Source organism: Macaca mulatta, chromosome 9, assembly GCF_049350105.2.
Source record: "Macaca mulatta isolate MMU2019108-1 chromosome 9, T2T-MMU8v2.0, whole genome shotgun sequence".
Classification (NCBI taxonomy): Eukaryota; Metazoa; Chordata; class Mammalia; order Primates; family Cercopithecidae; genus Macaca; species Macaca mulatta.
The window spans coordinates 132,113,220-132,133,125 of record NC_133414.1 but is presented as its reverse complement, the minus strand read 5'-3'; the positions used below and the strand labels follow the sequence as shown (position 1 = coordinate 132,133,125).

At 42.2% G+C, this 19,906-nt stretch overlaps 1 pseudogene; it reads left to right on the top strand.

Moving 5' to 3' along the window:
- The first annotated feature begins 17,983 nt into the window (after positions 1 to 17,983).
- LOC704364 (nascent polypeptide-associated complex subunit alpha pseudogene) lies at positions 17,984 to 18,629 on the top strand (annotated as a pseudogene).
- Positions 18,630 to 19,906: the final 1,277 nt, after the last annotated feature.

Sequence of the window (19,906 nt, the reverse complement as noted above, 5' to 3'; positions counted from 1 at the left end):
CTGTAGGTTCATTATTTTAAAGGCTCCCAAGAGAGATCAAATGACTGAGCAGAACCTAGTTTTGGCTTGGTCCTTGGGTTGCTGCCATCTTTACCATATTCAGAATCTGGTCTTCAGAAGCTACAGAAATATTTTCACTCTACTGGTTTATTCAAACAATTTTTGTTGTACCTGTTATGTACAAGAATGGGGGGTGGAAACAAAAGCCATTGTAAAATTTGAAACCAAGTCCCACAAAATTAGGCAAGCATCAATTAAGAGAACTCACAATGCGAAAGCAAATCAGGTACATTTTACAAAGACTTGCTCCAAATCAGCAATGACTTACGTTGATTTGGCTTACTTGAGACTTGAAATTTAACAGATATGCTCTTAGACCCTTCAACTTTCCTTCAGTTTAACCTGTACCTTTAGACACAACATTGTGAGGTTGCAACTTAAATTCATATCCACATCTGCAGATAGTCACAAAACTAAATCAAGTCACTAGCATATTGTGGTTTCCCAAAACTCTAGTCCTATATACAATTTTATTTTTTTGGCGCTTTTTTTTAATTGTACTTTAAGTTCTAGGGTACATGTGCACAACGTGCAGGTTTGTTACATATGTACACACGTGCCATGATGGTGTGCTGCACCCATTAACTCAACATTTACATTAGGTGTATCTCCTACTGCTATCCCTCTCCCCTCCCCGCCTCCCCACAACAGGCCCCAGTGTGTGATGTTCCCCTTCCTGTGTCCAGGTGTTCTCATTGTTCCATTCCCACCTATGAGTGAGAACATGCGGTGTTTGGTTTTTTGTCCTTGTGATAGTTGGCTGCGAATGATGGTTTCTAGCTTCATCCATGTCCCTACAAAGGACATGAACTCATCCTTTTTTATGGCTGCATAGTATTCCGTGGTGTATATGTGCCACATTTTCTTAACCCAGTCTATCATTGATGGACATTTTGGTTGGTTCCAAGTCTTTGCTATTGTGAATAGTGCTGCAATAAACGTAAGTGTGCATGTGTCTTTATAGCAGCATGATTTATAATCCTTTGAGTATATACCCAGTAAAGGGATGGCCGGGTCAAATGGTATTTCTGGTTCTAGATCCTTGAGAAATCACCACACTGCCTTCCACAATGGTTGAACTAGTTTACAGTCCCAACAACGGTGTCAAAGTGTTCCTATTTCTCCACATCCTCTCAAGCACCTGTTGTTTCCTGACTTTTTAATGACTGCCATCCTAACTGGTGTGAGATGGTATCTCATTGTGGTTTTGATTTGCATTTCTCTGATGGCCAGTGACCATGAGCATTTTTCCTGTCTGTTGGCTGCATAAATGTCTTATTTTGAGAAGTGTCTGTTCATATCCTTCACCCACTTTTTGATGGGGTTGTTTATTTATTGTAAATTTGATTGAGTTGTTTGTAGATTCTGGATATTAGCCCTTTGTCAGATGGGTAGATTGCAAAAATTTTCTCCCATTCTGTAGGTTGCCTGTTCACTCTGATGATAGTTTATTTTGCTGTGCAGAAGCTCTTTAATTAGATCCCATTTGTCTAATTTGGCTTTTATTGCCACTGCTTTTGGTGTTTTAGACATGAAGTCCTTGCCCATGCCTATGTCCTGAATATTGCCTAGGTTTTCTTCTAGGGTTTTTATGGTTTTAGGTCTAACATTTAAGTCTTTAATCCGTCTTGAATTAATTTTTGTATAAGGAATAAGGAAGGGATCAAGTTTCAGCTTTCTACATATGGCTAGCCAGTTTTCCCAGCACCATTTATTAAATAGGGAATCCTTTCCCCATTTCTTGTTTTTGTCAGGTTTGTTAAAGATCAGATGGTTGTAGATGTGTGGTATTATTTATGAAGGCTCTGCTCTGTTCCATTAGGTCTATATCTCTGTTTTGGTACCAGTACCATGCTGTTCTGGTTACTGTAGCCTTGAAGTATAGTTTGAAGTCAGGTAGCATGATGTCTCTAGTCCTATATACAATTTTCTTAACAGCTGCTATTGATTTGTCTTGCATGATCCCAGGTGGAACCAGTTCTATTCTCTAGAATCTTCTCTGACAAACACTAGAGTTTGTGTGTCTCATCCACACAAACTCAGAAAGCAGATGTCAGATCCACACGGGCACTTTGTTTTAAAAAAAATCACCTCACAGCATGGAGAATGCAGGTTCTGATCTTCAACAGGAAAGTCCCTTAAAAGGTCTCTTCAGCAAGAAAGTCCCTTAAAGGTTTCTCCTCACTCCCACCCCTGCTGTATTTCCCTCCAATGTATTTCTGTCGTTTATCAAGAGGATGTCCAGGCTTAGAGATGTTCGTGTTTACATCGAAAGAAAGCAGCAGAGCTGGATGGGAAGTGAGGCAGTGCTGCAGCCGCAGAATGCAGCCTCCCAACCAGAGGTCATTCTGGGAAGGTGGTATCCCAGTTTTACTGAAAAGAAAACAGAGATGCATGTATGTCTATACAGTATTTGGTCACTCACAGGCCAGCATTCTTCCCATTCCTCCAGGAGCAGGGCAGTTACCTCTGAGCTGTTAATGGCAGCACTGAGTCAGCCCTAAGGTAAAATGTCGAGATCAGCCCTGGGCAAGACAGTGAGGCTGGCCAAATTCGGCTCTTCTCACACCCCGTCCAGCCTGTCCCCTTTCTACTTCTTCCCCAACTAACCTCCACCCCTGGCGAATCACCCACCAGCAGCCCACTCTGTGAGCATATCCTTCAGAGATCCTTGTTCTGATCCATAAGAAATTCTTAACAGAGATGGGCCACCTGATTTGTGAACTCCCTGGAACTGGGCACAAAATGTTGTGTTTACCTGACCCTGAAAACCACCCCAGTCCCCTGGTGTGTCCCTGGCTTGGGATCCTATGGGACATGTTTTCTCTCACTTCCGGGTGAACAGAGATGTCCTGCACAACCAGCCTGTCTCCCTCTCTCTCTTTCCAAACAAAATGTGTGTGTCTTAGCAGTGACATTTGGAGACCAAGCCTTCATACTGGCTTCCCAGTGGAACACAGTGTGGGCTTGTCTTGGATGCTCCTGGAGCAGTGACAGATGCTGCCAGGTGGGGTTCTGGGTGCTGACTTCCACGCAGGTGCCAGGGTGAATGCAAATTCCCTCCAGGCATTGCAGCCATTTGCTCCAATCTCGCCTCTGCCAGCATCTCCTCTGCCAAATTCAACACTGGGTTTTTTGGCTTCTTTTACTTTCTCTGCCCTAACCCCTGAGGAAGCTGTTAATGAATGGACAACTGCCCAGAGACCAGCAGCCACAGGCCGGTGGAAGCCACGAAGCTAGAGAAGCTCCAAAGGGAACAGGCCCCGCTGGCGACCTTGCCCGGCCAGCGTGTGGCGGGGCCACGCCCCAGCTGCACTGAACTGTCACACTCGGAGCTGCACTCTCCGCAGGAGCACGCATCTTAGCAGGACAGCTTCTCGACCAGAAATACAGATGCAACAATTAACTGCAACCCACGACGGCCTCACACAAGAGCTGCGACCCCGAGTTCCTCGAGGGCCCTCTGCGAAGGCAGCCGTGTTCCTCCAGGAGGCTGTGTACTCTTTGAGACACTGTGGGCACTGGCGGGCTACAGAGAGGAGCCAGGGTCACATTGCATCTTCCGAATTCTCTCCCTCTGCACCTTAGTGACTCCAGAGAGGACCAGGCAGAGCCGCGAGTCGCGCACCGGGGCCAGACGGGGATCCCAGTCCCTCCTGCGCCACCTGCGGGTCGCTCCATGCGCAGCGACTCAGGGTCTGCAAATGGGGTGGTGACAAGAGATGCAGACAGCTCTTTTGCGCTTCTTCGGGGGCTGCAGAGTTGCAGGGAGGATTGGATGAGTCCAGCGTTTGGCGTCAGGGTTCACTATCAAAAAGGTTTGCCATTTCTATCCTATCCGATTTCTTCTAACAACTCTTTTTTTCTCTTGTGTCCCTGGAATCACAAGACCTCACTGCATTTCATTACACAAAAACACACAGCTAAAACCGAGGTATCCTGATGCAAGTCACTGACTCCAAAGAGAAAATAGTGGTTTTCTCCCAGGAATCACACAGGGTCCGGATGGAAGAGTGCTGTTTATCTGACCACCAAGATTCTCAACCTCATTGTCATTTTCAGACAAAAATCAAAAACTATGTAAATATTTAGAACGTCTCCTTATGTGCCTCCTCAGCAGTGTTCATACTTTACAGAAAGCTATCAAAGTTTCAGTCTTTTTTGACATAAATGGAGAAACAGCAACAGAGAATTGAAAACAAGGGAAGTAACTACACTGTTTGGTAAAATATGTTGAAGTCCTAGTGCCCGGGGCCTCAGAATGGGACCTTATTTGAAAATAGGGTCATTTTAGAGATGGAGTCTTGTTCTGTTGCCCAGGCTGGAGTGCAGTGGCACAATCACAGCTCACTGCAGCCTTGAGCTCCTGGGCTCAAGTGATTCTTCCTGCCTCAGCCTCCTGAGTAGCTGGGACCACAGGCAGCTCAATATACAGTTAGATGAGGTCATACTAAAGTAGCATGGGCGCCTAATCCAATATGACTGGTATCCACAACAAAGGGAAAAATTTAGACACAGGCACACACAGAGAGTGATATGGTTTGGTTCTGTGTCCCCATCAAATCTCATGTCGAACTATATTCCCCAGTGTTAGAAGTGGGGCCTGGTGGGAGGTGACTGGGTCATGGTGTGGCTCCTCATGAATGGTTTAACACCATACCCCTTGGTGCTGTTCTCATGATAGTGAGTTCTCACCAGATCTGGTTGTCTAAAAGTATGTAGCCCCTGCCGCCCACCCACTCTCTCTCTCTCGCTCCTGCTCCAGCCACGAAAGACGAGCCTGCTTCCCCTTCACCTCCCACCATAATTGTAAGTTTCCTGAGGACTCCCTAGAAGCCAAGTAGACGCCAGCATCATACTTCCTGTATGGCCTACAGAACTGTGAGCCAATTACACCTCTTTTATTTAATAAATGACTCAGTATCAGATATTTCTTTTTTTTTTTTTTTTTTTTTTGAGACAGAGTCCCGCTCTGTCGCCCAGGCTGGAGTGCAGTGGCGCGATCTCGGCTCACTGCAAGCTCCGCCTCCTGGGTTTACGCCATTCTCCTGCCTCAGCCTTAGCGATGCAAGAATGGGCAAATACACAGGGAGAGTATCACGTGAGCATGAAAGCAGAGGCCAGGGTCATGTGTCTACATGCCGAGGAACATCAGAGATGCCCAGCAAACCATGAAAAGCCAGGAGAGAGGCCTGGAATAGATTCTCCCTCACAGCTCTTGGAAGGAATCAATCCTCCCAACACCTTGATCTCCAATTTCTACTCTCCAGAACTGGGAAATAATAAATTTCTGTTGCAGGAAGAAGCCAAGGCAGAGGTAGAGGAAGAGGACGTGGCTATTGCAGAGGAAGAGGGGGTTGTAGGTCATATTGCCTCTCAAGATGACTCTTTCAAAGTGATAGGGGATTTGGGATATTTTTTATACAGGTTTTGTTTATGTCAGTTTTTAATCAACATAAATGTAGGACAATCAAAGTTTCTGCTTTGTGCTGTGTGTTACAGTAGCTCTAGCAAATTGATATATTCTTCCACAACCAGAAAGTTTAGGGAAAGTCATACATTTTTTCTTCCACAACCAGAAATTGTAGGTTATGTGGAGAATAGACAACACTGGGTGGTCTGTGGATATTCATGGATTTACTCGACAAAGATTTTTGGGTACCTGCCCTGGGTAGCTACTGTGCTTGGCTCCAGGGCTATAACAGAGGGTAAATCACGGTCCAGTCAGATAGGCTCTCAAGCCACAACACTGACTTCCCTACAGCCAGGGAAAGTGCTTAGGGAGCACGGGGGGAGTCGCATGGGGCTTGGAGGTATCTAGGAGGAATCTGCATGTAACCAGGAGCAGCTGTGTATAACCAAGGAGAGCCAGAGGTGGCCAGGATAACAGATGCAACAGCAATCAGGGCTACAACAGTGAAAGAAGAGGCTCCTGGCAGCTTCACATGCCCACAACCACTGTTGCTGACACAAAAATATGGGGAGGAAACTTCTTCTCTTAGCAACTGGCATGACATCTTATCTTGTTGAAAAGACATTTTGCTAAGAATTTGGAGTGGGCAACTATGATGAGACCTCAAACGTTAAGTTGCAGTAAAACTGTAGGTCACTAAACTGCTTCTAGGTGAGAGTAGGATCTGTTACCTGCATTGATTCATCTGGCTGAGCAAGTTAGGCTGAGCCCTGCACAGGGAAGCAAAGAGATTCCTAGTGGAAGGGCAAAAGGCAAGGGACTTTGGGGACAGAGAGAAATGCCTAATTGGGATTTTTACGTCAGTTATCGAGGTGAAGGGTGGTTAAAGTCCTCCCTCTGTTTCTTCCAGGAATTTGTCAGTGACTGCCCCCATTGTTCCTCAGTGCTCGGGGAAGTACCTTGGTGGGGACAGCCCAGTGAAAAGGACAGGTGAACGCTGACAGCTGATTAGCCCAGATGCTATGTTTTTTAATAATTTTCTCACCATTACCCTAATTGCGAGGCATGTGCACAAACAGAAACACCACCTCACTCCAAGTAAAAACTATTCTCGAGAATGATGTTTTCCGAAAACAATGGTATTTGCTACATTCTTAAACCCCTCTGTGGACAGGGAGGCTTATCTTTAGGTCTCACAAACACCATGCAAGGTGTGTAGCATCCTGCCCATTTTAAAGATGAGGAAGAGAGGCTCCGGGGAGCCCAAGTAACTTGCCAGAACCTGCAGTGGTGTGCAGTGGGAACTGGATTCTCTCTCCCTCCACGCAGATGCCTTTCAATTTCAGAACGTGACTGCCTGACCCCTTCATGCCCCTCAGTCAGTTCACCAAACTGGAAATCACAGAGTCTGTGTGTGACGGAAATGAACAGCCTAACACATTTCAGGGGCGCTGAGAGTGTGGGGAGCAGTGGGAGTGTTTACAAGACTTTTCTAGGATGAAAGCACTTGTGTTCACAGACTTTGTAAAGTTCTCGCTATCTGATCACATCGCCAGAAGCAATGCTGGATTTGCCCTCTCTCTCACTTTTACACCTATATACAGAAAGATGACCTCCAAACGGTGCTGTGGTCACAGTCACCCAAATCTCAATTTACAGGGTGGTAGACTTACAACTGTAAGCAGCCCAGATTTTTCTGCAATAGGCAGAAATCTGCTGAGTGCCCAGTTTTTTATGGTATATGGTTTTAATTCCCCCCAACTCAATTATTATTCTATACATATTAAAAGCTATACTCAGTCTTCGGGTGGCTGAATTATTTTTTCTTAACATAGTTCACAAATTATGGCTTATATACAATGAAATTCTAGGTAACCACTAAAAAGAGAAGTAGGTACATATATGTAAAAGAAAATATGTCTATAGTATGTCAAATGAAACAAAGTAAATAGGAGAATGGCATATATATGTGCCTATTTTTATTCTAAAAAATAAAAGATCAGGCAGGCATGGTGGCTCATGCCTGTAATCCCAGCACTTTGGGCAGCCGAGGCGGGCGGATCTCCTGAAGTAAGGAGTTCGAGACCAGCCTGGCCAACATGGCGAAACATCATCTCTACTAAAAGTATAAAAATTAGGCAGGTGTGGTGGCTGGTGCCTGTAATCCCGGCTACTCAGGAAGCTGAGGCAGGAGAACTGCTTGAACCCGGGAGGCGGAGTTTGCAGTGAGCCGAGATCACGCCAATGCACTCCAGCCTGGGTGACAAGAGCAATACTCTATCTCATAAATAAATAAATAAATAAAAGATAATTATATATAAAGAGATACAAGAAACGTTCACACAACCACACATGGTTAAAATTGGGAAAGGAGCCCAAAAAAACAGGGGAGTTTGGCATCTGCCTTCCATTGAGCATTAAGGGAGCAGTCTGAGAAAATGCTGCTAGGCCAATGGACTAGCCACACACACTGTCAGTCTTTGGTTTGCTTAGGGTTTCTATCATGAACAAGTGTTGAATTTCATCAACTGCTTTTTTGGCACATGTCAAGATGATCACAAGACTTTTGTCCCTTAAGTCATATTTTACCTCAATTGATGTTATAATGTTAAATCAAACCCAGCTTGTTCATGATTTACACAACTGATGGAGGCAGGATTTGGCTGGCTAATATTTTTGGTAGGATTTTTGTAATCATGTTTCTAACTGAGCTTCCTTTCCCATTCAGCCCGTGTCAGGTTACGGAATCAAAGTTATTCAACTCTTAAACTATGACTTGAGAATTGTTCCTTCTTTTTCAATATTCTGGAATAATTTGTATATAATTTGGATTATTTATTTCTGGAATGTCTGATAGAAATTGCCAGTAAAAGCCATCTGGAATATCCTTCCTGGAAAAACTTTTAACAAATGGTTCAATTTTCTTAGATTATAAGACTATTCAATATTCCATTTCTTCTTAATTTTAGTAGGCTATATTTTTTTACAAGTTTGTCTATTTTATCTAAACTTAATGTTTGTACACTTAAAGAGGCTTATATTTTAGTGTCTGATTTCTGATATTTTCATTTCTAATATTGTCTGTTTCTCTCTTCTTTTCTAGATCATTTTTACCAAAAGTTTGACATTTGTTTTAGTCTTTTTCAAGAATCAAACTGGCTTTATTTATCCTCTCGACAGAAAATGTTTTTCTATTGTTATTCTAATGTTTTATATTTTGTTAATGTCTGTCTTTAACCTATTACTTTCACATTTGATTTGGGTTTATCCTACTTTCTTTCTACTTAAGTCTGATGGTTGTTAGTTCATTAATTTTTCGCCTTTTTTAACATATTCAATATTAATTTATTAAATATAATATGGGAGATTTAATATTAATACTCAATATGCTATTAACTTACCAAATATAAAATGGGATATCCTATATTATATGTCATATATTTAACATTATATTAAATTATATTAAATATGTAACACTATCCATTTTCTTCTAAGAAATACTCCACGCTATTTAATATTTTGCCAATACCTCATGCACCACTGACCCCAAGGAATTGTGGGGCAGCTAGATAGGTACTGACGTCAGTTTCCAGCAAAGGCCCCCCTAGTGCTGTGGCACAACCCACACTGTGCCCTTCCCCCTTTGTTGCTCACTGGCTCCCAGTTTTGCTCAAATATTGAGAGTCCTTGGCTTCTCAGCCTGTTTCCAGCACCAAGGGGTTAATGCTGAGTACCGAGCCACTGTGGGAATCCAATTCCCTCCCATGTGATCAGAACAAACCTTGCATGTGACTCAATCCGAGCCATTGGGATTGGAGGAAAGCCTGGCAGGGGTAGAGGCGGGAGAATTCACAGAAAGGTTTTTGTTCCCAATAAAAAGAAACAAAAATGAGAAAACACTTCTCCCCTTTGCTAAATGTTGTCACATTCAGTGGCAGGAACTCCCAAAGCTATTTTGCAACTGTGAGGGGAATGTTTCCCACACACCGAAAAATGGCAGAGCTGAAAGCGAGAAAGCAACAAGGAACTGATGACATGGAAGCCCTGAGACTGCATTTCTTGTTACATAAGATAAGAAGCTCCTCGTTATTCAAGCTCCTTTTACCAGGTCTCATTATTTGCAGCTAAAATTGTCCTGCAGGTGCCACAGGAAGACAGCCTCCTGCCTGCTGAATGGCACTGAGTGGCAGTTTTACAGTGGCATTGCAATGTCATCTTAGAATCCTTACCATGAATAGGGCAACCGAAAAAGACACCTATGCGTTCTTGCAGCATTGCTTACGTCATCTTAGAAAAAGCACATTATTCTACGTTATTCTTTTGTTCTTAGGAACTCAGGAAAATGTCTCTTTTGTAAACTCATACTAAAATGATAGATGATCAGAATAAGCTTGTGAGGGGAAAAAATAAATAAATGAATTGAGATCAGAGCTTGTGTCTGCCATTGTGAGGACCCAGAGCAGCCTCCTAAAAAGCCACATTACCAGCTGGGCATTCACATGGCCCAAGACACGGGATGTGTCCCTGTACATGCGTCACTACCTGCCAAGTACAGTACAGGCATGTTGGAATGGTCTTGGCTAAGCACTGACTTTTCAGAAGATAACATTTCCATGTTAGGGTCCTTGCCCATATCTTCAAATGCTGTCTTCAACTGGCATTATTCAGTGTCCTTGGGTTGCAGGTGACTGAAACATTATCTCAGAATAGTTTAAGAGGGCAAAAAGGAAAAGCACACATTTAATGGTTCGTGTGGGCAAACCAAGGAAAAGGGTGTCTGGATGTAAGGATCTAAGCACCCCATCAGGATGTTGCCTCCTCTTCTCGGCTTTTCTCTGCACATCAGCTGCCTTCTCTCAGGCAGATTTCCCCACGGGGCTGGAACCACAATGGCCAGCAGCCCATGGCTGTCACACAGAGTCTCAGGTGGAAAGGCAAGCCTTGCCCCCACCAGCTCCAGTGGGAAACTCTCTCACCGCCCAGTTTGGGTCACATGCTTATTACTGGACCAATCTCTATGAGAAAGAGGGTGTTGGGAGTAGAACCATATTCTCCCAAAAGATATATACAAGTCCTAACTCTTGGTGTCTGTGAATGTAACCTTGTTTGGAAACAGGGTCTTTGCAGATGTAATCAAGTTCAGATGGGGTTGTATTGTAATAGGGTGAGCCCCAGTCCAGTAACTGGTGTCCTTATAAGAAGTGAGAAGTTTGGACACAGGTTGGAGTGATGCATTTACAAACCAAGAGACACTAGGGATTGCCAGCAACTCTCAGAAGCTGGGAGAGAGAAACGAAACAGATTCTACCTCAGAGTCTCCAAAAGCAACCAGCCCTACCATCACCTCGCTTTAAGACTCCTACCCGCTAGTACTGTGAGAGAATCCATTTCTGTTGTGGTAAGCTACCCAGTTTGTGGCATTTCATTATAGCAATTACAGCAGTTGTAGGAAACTAAGACGGAGGGCAGGACACCTCATTTAGTATAAATGTTCATGGCATAGGCTTTATTTTAAACTGTTTCTTTTCAAAAACTTTTCTAATCTAGCACATTTATACTAGATAAGGTGACCCTTTGCGATGGTTAATTTTATATATCAACCTGACTGGACTAAGAGATGCCCAGATAGCTGATAAAACATTATTTCTAGGTGTGTCTGTGAGGGTGTTTCCAGAAGAGACCTTTGAATCAGTAGACTGATTCAAAGTAAAGAAGACCACTGTCACCAATGTGGATGGCATCCTCCACTTCACTGAGGGCCCAAATACAACAAAAGGGCAGTCAGAAGATGAATTTTCTCTCTCTCTCTGGTTGAGCTGGGATGTTCGATTTCTTCTGCCCTTGGACATCAGTGTTCCCAGTTCTTGGGCCTTTGGACTTGGACCAGGACTTACACCACCAGCTCTCCTGTCTCTCAGGTCTTTGGACTAAGACTGAATTACACCATGGAATCTCCTGGCTCTCCAGCTTGCACATGGCAGAGCATGGGACTTCTTGGCCTCCATAATCATGTGAACCAACTTCCAATAGTACATATATATATCTCCTAGTGCTTCTGTTTCTCTGGATTGCAGGTTGGTCAGGTGCCCATTGCAGTGGGAAGGGAGACGGGGATACTATGAATGGCAGCCCCTAATACATGGCTGAAGGAGAAGAAAGAGCTGTGCCCCAGAGAAGGGAGAAGGACCTTGTTACTAGAAGGACAGTGTAAAGAGTGCTGGTCAGGCAAGCACAGGAGCAACTGCGTCATTTCACACTGTCATCCTCTGTGGCCAGATTTGTTAGAGATGGAGAGAGGGGAATATGGTTTTGGGTGGCAGGAAATGTTTATTCCTTCTTCTGAAGATAGTGCAGATTCCCTCATCCAAAGCTAGGAATTTATGAGCCACCGCAGTTTGAATAGTTTTATTCTTCAAGGATTGAAGTAGCTTGATTTGGTTCGACATTCAGGAAGTTTATGGATTCACTCTGTGGTGCAATTCTGCTGTAAGAAATGTTTTATTAATGACACCAAGATAATAACAACTTAAAAGTAAAGTTCCTGTGAAGCACATATTCTATTTCAGTTACCTATCAGAGTTGACCTTTTATCTCAGCAATAAAATTGAAATTATGCATCAAATATGATAAAAATCTATTCCAAGGAATTGAAATTAGTTATCATTAAGGTGCTTTAAAACTATTTTTAATTGCTAACATGCTGATATTAAATGGAGAGTTAGAAGATGAAAAAGTGTTACTTATACAGAGTAATCTTCAAGCAGACACCATTAGATGGCCTCGTGCTTAAAGATTCTATTTCAAGGCAAGCCCTGCTGCAGTTAGAATCCTAATGAACCACACAGACAGAATCCTTTAACAGCTTGGGCAGTCAGGAATCTTCTCCACAACATATATTCACTTTTAGCATGCACGCCTTGCACGTGGACAGCGAAGGTAAAGGAATCAGCCTCATGAATATGCATTCAAACCAGTCAGCCAAGAAAGAATCTACTGAAACCTCACTCATCATAGCCAAAATGCTGCTTTAGACACTCTATGTATATCAACTAAGTTAAATCTCACAATACGCTTATGGGTTGGGTACTATTATTATCCCCATTTGACAGAAGCAAACTAAGAAACAGAGAGGTTATGATACTTGCCCAGATCACACAGCCAAGACAGTGGCGGAGCACCAGGGTTCTAACTTAGACTGCCTGGTTCTAGAGTCTGTGATCTTAACCTGCCTGGGACAAGAGGCTCTGACAAAGATCCCTAAAGGGTCTTAAAATACCTCTGCTGAGATAAAACCTTTCCAGGTGAAGCTTTAGTCAACAGTGTTTGATAGCAGAAAGTGAAATGGTGAGTACAGAAATCAGTTCTATCCATCCACGCAGTGTTTGACGACAACCACAGGAGGTGGTAAAGGAAGTGAGGGGGGTGCCCCGGAAGGACAGGCAGGATTGGGTTAAGGTGAGCAAAATCCAGGCACTCATAACACAGAGACAGCCACACTTTGTCTCTTTGCCATTGAATAGAGTCGTCTGTTTCCTTTCAGGTAGCCTGGGCCAGAATCCACAGGTCACCAGGAAATGCATGACAAAACCACCCAGGTGAATAGGTGCAAACCCCTGTAAACCAGGGTGACCAACTCATCCTGGCCTTTCCAGACATTCCCTAGTTTTCACACTAAAGTGCCGAGTCCAGGGACCCTGTGAGTCCTGGGCAGACAGAATGCTTGGTCACCTTACTTGTAAAATTCTAAAAGGAGAAGGAAAGCTTTTCGAAAAGAAACAGTTTACAACAAAGCCTATGCCATGCACATTTATACTAGATAAGGTGACCCCTTGTGATGGTTAATTTTATGTACTAACCTGACTGGACTAAGAGATGCCCAGATAGCTGATAAAACATTATTTCTAAGTATGTCTGTCAGGGTGTTTCCAGAAGAGACTTTGGAATCAGTAAAGAAGACCGCCGTCACCAATGTGGATGGCATCCTCCAATCCATTGAGGGCCCAAATAGAACAAAAAAGCAGTCAAAAGATGAATTCTCTCTCTCTCTCTCTCTCTCTCTCTCTCTCTCTCTCTCTCTCCCTCTCTCTCTCTCTCTCTCTCTCTCTGCTTAAGCTGGGATGTCCAATTTCTTCTGCCCTTGGACATCAGTGCTCCCAGTTCTTGGGCCTTTGGACTTGGACCAGAACTTACACCACCAGCTCCCCTGTCTCTCAGGCCTTTGGCCTCATACTGAATTATACCACTGGATTGCCTAGTTCTCCACCTTGCAGATGGCAGATCATGGAACTTCTTGGCCTCCATAATCACATGAACCAAATCCTAGAATACATATGTATCTTCTAGTGGTTCTGTTTCTCTGAAGAAACTGCCTAATACACCTCAAAAAGACTAAAACCATTGATACCACTGAACCTGAGCTTCTCTGGACACTGCCACATCGAGGCTGTGGGACCTTAGGAGAATCACCTCGTCACTCCAGGCCTTAGGAGGATCACCTCATCTTGTTGGGCCCTAGTTTTCCTACCTGTAAAATTAAAGGTTTGAAGTTAAGGTCAATTTCAGTGCTAATAACCAATCTATTATTCTTGAGTTAATATCAGGGTTAGAGGAGAGCTCCTGACCAAACACACACACACACGCACACCCTATACAAAGTTTTCTTATTTAGAGGAAAAACTCATACTGCACATTATTTTTCACTTGAGATATTCATCATCTGAGGTATACTCTAGCATAAATTTAGTACTTGGGGATTTTTTTAATGATGATTTTTCTAGATTGTTAACATGTTTCCTAATTTTACTATAGCCAGTCTTAATTTCATAATTAAGGGTGGGGGTGGGGAGATGCTTTCAGAATAAACGATGTGATAAACATCACAAGATGCTCTTCGTGAATGGTAGCTCTTATCTCCCAGACATGTACCTTGGGAAGGCTGAACAAGCTAGGTCAGGAGAGCAGCAACCACTAGGAGCTCTCCGCTCCAAATAACAAGGCCCCTGTTGATTGGGCTACCATGTTGCCATTTGAAGACAAGGGTAGAATTTGTGTAGTGGATTCATTATTAAAGAAATGTGGTTAGAACAATTCTAGTCAACAAAACGCCACTGAGCATACAGGCCACAGAGAGCTGTGGCTGGGCAAATCTAACTGAAATATAAGCAACTCAACTTCAATAAGTATAAGAGAATGGTTGTGTTGGCCGGGCGCAGAGGCTCATGCCTGTAATCCCAGCACTTTGGGAGGCCCAGATGGGTGGATCACCTGAGGTCAGGAGTTTAAGACCAGCCTGCCCAACATGGTGAAACCTCATCTCTACTAAAAGTATGAAAAAAAAAAAAATAGCTGGGCCTGGTGGCATCCACCTGTAATCCCAGCTACTTGGGAGGCTGAGAGGCAAGAGAATCGCTTAAAACTGGGAGACGGAGGTTGCAGTGAGCTGAGATCGTGCCACTGTCCTCCAGCCTGGGTGATAGAGCAAAACTCTGTCAAAAAAAAAAAAAAGGTTGTGAACTATTTTCTACGTTGATGTTGGGGAAGGGGACAGCCTATGTGACCCACTCACCTTTCCTCTGTGCCCAACTATGATTACCCTCTCACTCTTTGTTTCCAAAGGAATGCAGAGCCAATTTTTTAAATCATGTCTTTATTTCCTGGGATAGAGGATATGCTCTAGAGAAGAGATTAAGACTATGAACACTGATGCCCTTCTGACCTGACTCAGCCTTGTACTTCGCTCTTGAGTTCAACCTACTTATATAGACGGCAGGTGGCAAATAAAGACAAAATTATGTTGTCTACCCACTGAGATGGGATGCATCTTAGGTAAGGGACTCATATCCAAGATCATGCTGCCAATCAAAGACAGAAAAATTAGATCCTAAACTTCCAGTAAACAGAGCAACAAGTATTTTTACCTTTCATATCAGCAAGAGGGTTATCTCATCTTTAGCTGGTAAGAACTTGTTCTGCAGACAGATTGCAATTTAACACCTAACATGCCATCTCTGATGGGCAACATGCACAAACTTTCTGCCATTTCCTATCTACAAGATCAGAGTAAGTGTCCAAGGTTTGGTTTATTTTAGGTATCCCTAAATACAGAGGTACCCCTGAGTTAGGGTGACACAGAGCATTCTAGAAGCAACTTTATAGAAAACCTTAATTGCAGGCTTAATCCCAAAATAGAAATTCTCTTCACTGCAAATTGTCAGTGTGATTTGGCATGCCCCAAAATACACACTTGGGTGCCATTGGTCATCCTTTCATTAGAGTTTTATTTCTGAGCTGCCTGAAGCTTTTTATTCTCTTATCTTCCTAAACTTCAGTCATTTAAAATAGTGTGACAGTTACGAAACAATAAACGTAGACATCAGTGAAAATGGCATGCTGTCCAGAATTAGACACACATAAATGATCAGCTGGGTTTTAACAAAGGTGCCAGGGCAATGGATTTAAAAAAATCTTTTTAACAAATGGCCCTGGGGCAATTGGTCATCCACATGCAAAAAAGGAAAGAACAACTCAAAATGCATTATAGACCTAAATATGAGGGCTAGTACTATAAAATTTCTGGAATACACGGGAGAAAATCTTAATGACTTTGGGTTAGGCAAAGATTTCTTCAGTAAGACACAAAAAGCAGGAACTATTTTGTAATTGATAAATTGGACTCCATCAAAAATATAAAAATTTTACTCTTCAAAAAACCCTTTTTGCAAAAATATTTGCAAAACTTACATCTATCCAAAGTACATAAAAAATGCTTACGGTTCAATAATAAGACAAATAGGCAAAATATTTGAACAGACATTTTGCCAAAGAAGACACAGATGGCAAATAAGCACAAGAAAAAAAATGTTCTTTATCATTAGTCATCAAGGAAATACAAATAAAAATCACAATAAAATACCAAGATGCACCCACTAGAATGGCTAAAATTAAGAAGACTGAAAATAACAAGTGATGGCAAAGATGTAGAGGAAGGAAATCCTAGCCAGTGCAATCAAGCAAGAGAAAGAAATAAAGGGCCTCCAAATTGGAAAAGAGGAAGTCAAACTATCTACGTTTTCCAATGATATAATCATATACCTAAAAAACCCTAAAGTCTCCTCCAAAAGACTTCTAGATTTAATAAATGAATTCAGTAAAGTCTCAGGTTACAAAATCAATGCACACAAGTCAGTAGCACTACTATATACTGACAACAATCAAGCTGAGACTCAAATCAAGAACTCAATCCCCTTTACAATAGCTGCAAAAAATAAAATAAAATACCTGGGAATATACTTAACCAAGGAGGTGAAAGATCTATATAAGGAGAACTACAAAACACTGCTGAAAGAAATCACAGTGACACAAATGGAAATACATGTCATGCTTATGGACTGGAAGAATTAATATCATTAAAATAACCATACTTCCCAAAGCAATCTACAGATTCAATGCAATTGCTATCAACATACCAACATCATTGTTCACAGAATTAGAAAAAAATTCTAAAATTCATATAGAACCAAAAAAAAAAAGCCTAACCGGGCGCGGTGGCTCACGCCTGTAATCCCAGCACTTTGGGAGGCCGAGGCGGGCGGATCACAAGGTCAGGAGATCGAGACCATGGTGAAACCCCGTCTCTACTAAAAATAGAAAAAAATTAGCCGGGCGCAGTGGCGGGCGCCTGTAGTCCCAGCTACTCGGGAGGCTGAGGCAGGAGAATGGCGTGAACCCGGGAGGCGGAGCTTGCAGTGAGCCGAGATTGCGCCACTGCACTCCAGCCTGGGCGACAGAGCAAGACACCGTCTCAAAAAAAAAAAAAAAAAAAAAAAAGCCTAAATAGCCAAAGCAATCCTAAGCAAAAAGAACAAATCTGGAGGCATCACATTATCCAACTTCAAATTATACTACAAGGCTGTAGTAGCCAAAACAGCATGGTACTGGCACAAAAGTATACACATAGACCAATGGAACAGTGCAGAGAACCCAGAAACAAAGCCAGATACTTACAACTAACTGACCTGCAACAAAGTGTACAAAAATATAAATTAAAGAAAGGAAGTCCTGTTCAGTAAATGGTGCTGGCAACTGGATAGCCATATGTAGAAGAATGAAACTGGAATCCTATCTCTCGCCATATATAAAAATCATCTCAAGATGGATTAAAGACTTAAATCTAAGACCTGAAATTATAAAAATCCTAGAAGAAAACCTAGGAAAAACTCTTCTAGACATTGGCCTAGGCAAAGAATTTATGACTCAGACCCCAAAAGCAAATGCAACAAAAGCAAAGATAAATAAATGGGACCTGATTAAACTAAAAAGCTTCTGTACAGCAAAATAAATAATTAGCGGAGTAAACAGGCAACCCGCAGAATGGTAGAAAATATTTGCAAACTATGCATCCAACAATATTTTGACTAATCTCCATAATCTACAAGGAACTCAAATCAGCAAGGAGAAAAACAAATAATCCCATCAAAAAGCGGGCAAAGAGTTCTGCATTCCCTGCGCAAAATGCCCGGCAAAGCCACAGAAACCATCCCTGCTACGAAACAGGAGGTGCCGCAGCTCCAGGCTGACAGAGGGTCTGGAACAGAATCTGACAGTGATGAATCAGTACCAGAGCCTGAGGAACAGGATTCCACACAGACAACCACACAACAAGCCCAGTTGTCAGCAGCAGCTGAAATTAATGAAGAACCAGTCAGTGAAGCAAAACAGAGTCAGAGTGAAAAGAAAGCACAGAAGGTTATGTCCAAACTGGATCTTCGACAGGTTACAGGGGTTACTAGAGTCACTATCTGGAAATCTAAGAATATCCTCTCTTTGTCCTCACAAAACCAGATGTCTATAAGAGCCCTGCTTTGGATACCTACATAGTTTTTGGGGGAACCAAAAATGAAGATTTATCTCAGCAAGCACAGCTAGCAGCTGCTGAGAAATTCAAAGTTCAAGGTAAAGCTATCTCAAACATTTAAGAAAAAACACAGACTCCAACTGTACAAGAGGAGACTTAAGAGGAAGAAGTTGATAAAATAGGTGTGGAAGTTAAGGGCATGGAACTGGTCATGCCCTTGTCGAAGCAAATATGTCGAAAGCAAAGGCAGTCCAAGCCCTGAAGAACAATGGTAATGATGTTGTAATGGAATTAACAAAGTAACCAACTGAAAACAACTTGTTTAGTGTTTCCAAGAAGTAACTGCAGCTTGATTTGAAATTTGTACTGTTTGTAGAAGAGCAATAACAATCATTGCAGTCTGGCTCTCTAGGAAGCCCTATCCCTAGGAAAAGGGAGACTGCACCACATCAAGGGATCACCCTGTGGTACAAAAGAATCTGAACAGCAACACTTGAGTTCCAGATTTTTCCACTGAAATAGCCTACCCAAATGAGAAGGAATCAGAAAAGTAATTCTGGTGATATGACAAAATGAAGTTCTATAACATCCCCAAAAGACCACACTATCTCCCCAGTAATAGAACCAAACCAAGGAAAAAAAATCTCTGAATTGCCAGGTAAAGAATTCAGAAGGTTGATTATTAAGCTACTCAAGGAGACACCACAGAAAGGTAAAAACCAACTTAAAGAAATATAAAAAACAATACAGGATATGGATGAACATGTCTCCAGAGAAACAGATGTCATAAAGAAAAAACAATCACAACTTCTGGAAATAAAAGATACACTTAAGAAATACAAAATGCACTGCAAAGTGTCAACAATAGACTATAACAAGTAGAAGGAAGAACTTCAGAGCTCAAAGATAAGGCTTTAAAATTAACCCAATCAGACAGAGACAAAGAAAAAAGAATTTTTGAAAATAAACAAAGACTCCAAGAAATTTGGGTTTATGTTAAATGACCAAACCTAAGAATAATTGGTGTTCCTGAGGAAGAGGAGAAATCTAAAAGTTTGGAAAACATATTTGAGGGAATAGTTGGAAAAAAAAAAAAAAACACAACTTCCCTGGCCTCACTAGAGATCTAGACATTCCAATACAAGAAACTCAAAAAAACACCTGGGAAATTCATCACAAAAAGATCATCACCTAGTCACATAGTCATCAGGTTATCTAAAGTCAAGACAGAAAAGAATCAACAGCTGTGAGGCAAAAGTATCAGGTAACCTATAAAGGAAAACCTATCAGATTAACAGCAGATTTCTCACCAAAAACCTTAGGAGCCAGAAAGGATTGGGGTCCTATCTTTAGCCCCCTCAAACAAAATAATTGCCAGCCAAGAATTTTGTATCCAGCAAAACCAAGCTTCAGAAATGAAGGAGAGAAAAAGCCTTTCTCGGACAAACAAATGCTGAGTGAATTTACCACTACCAAGCCAGCATTATAAGAAATGCTAAAAGGAGTTCTAAATCTTGGAACAAAACCTCGAAATATACCAAATAGTACCTCCCTAAAGCATAAATCTCACAGGCACTATA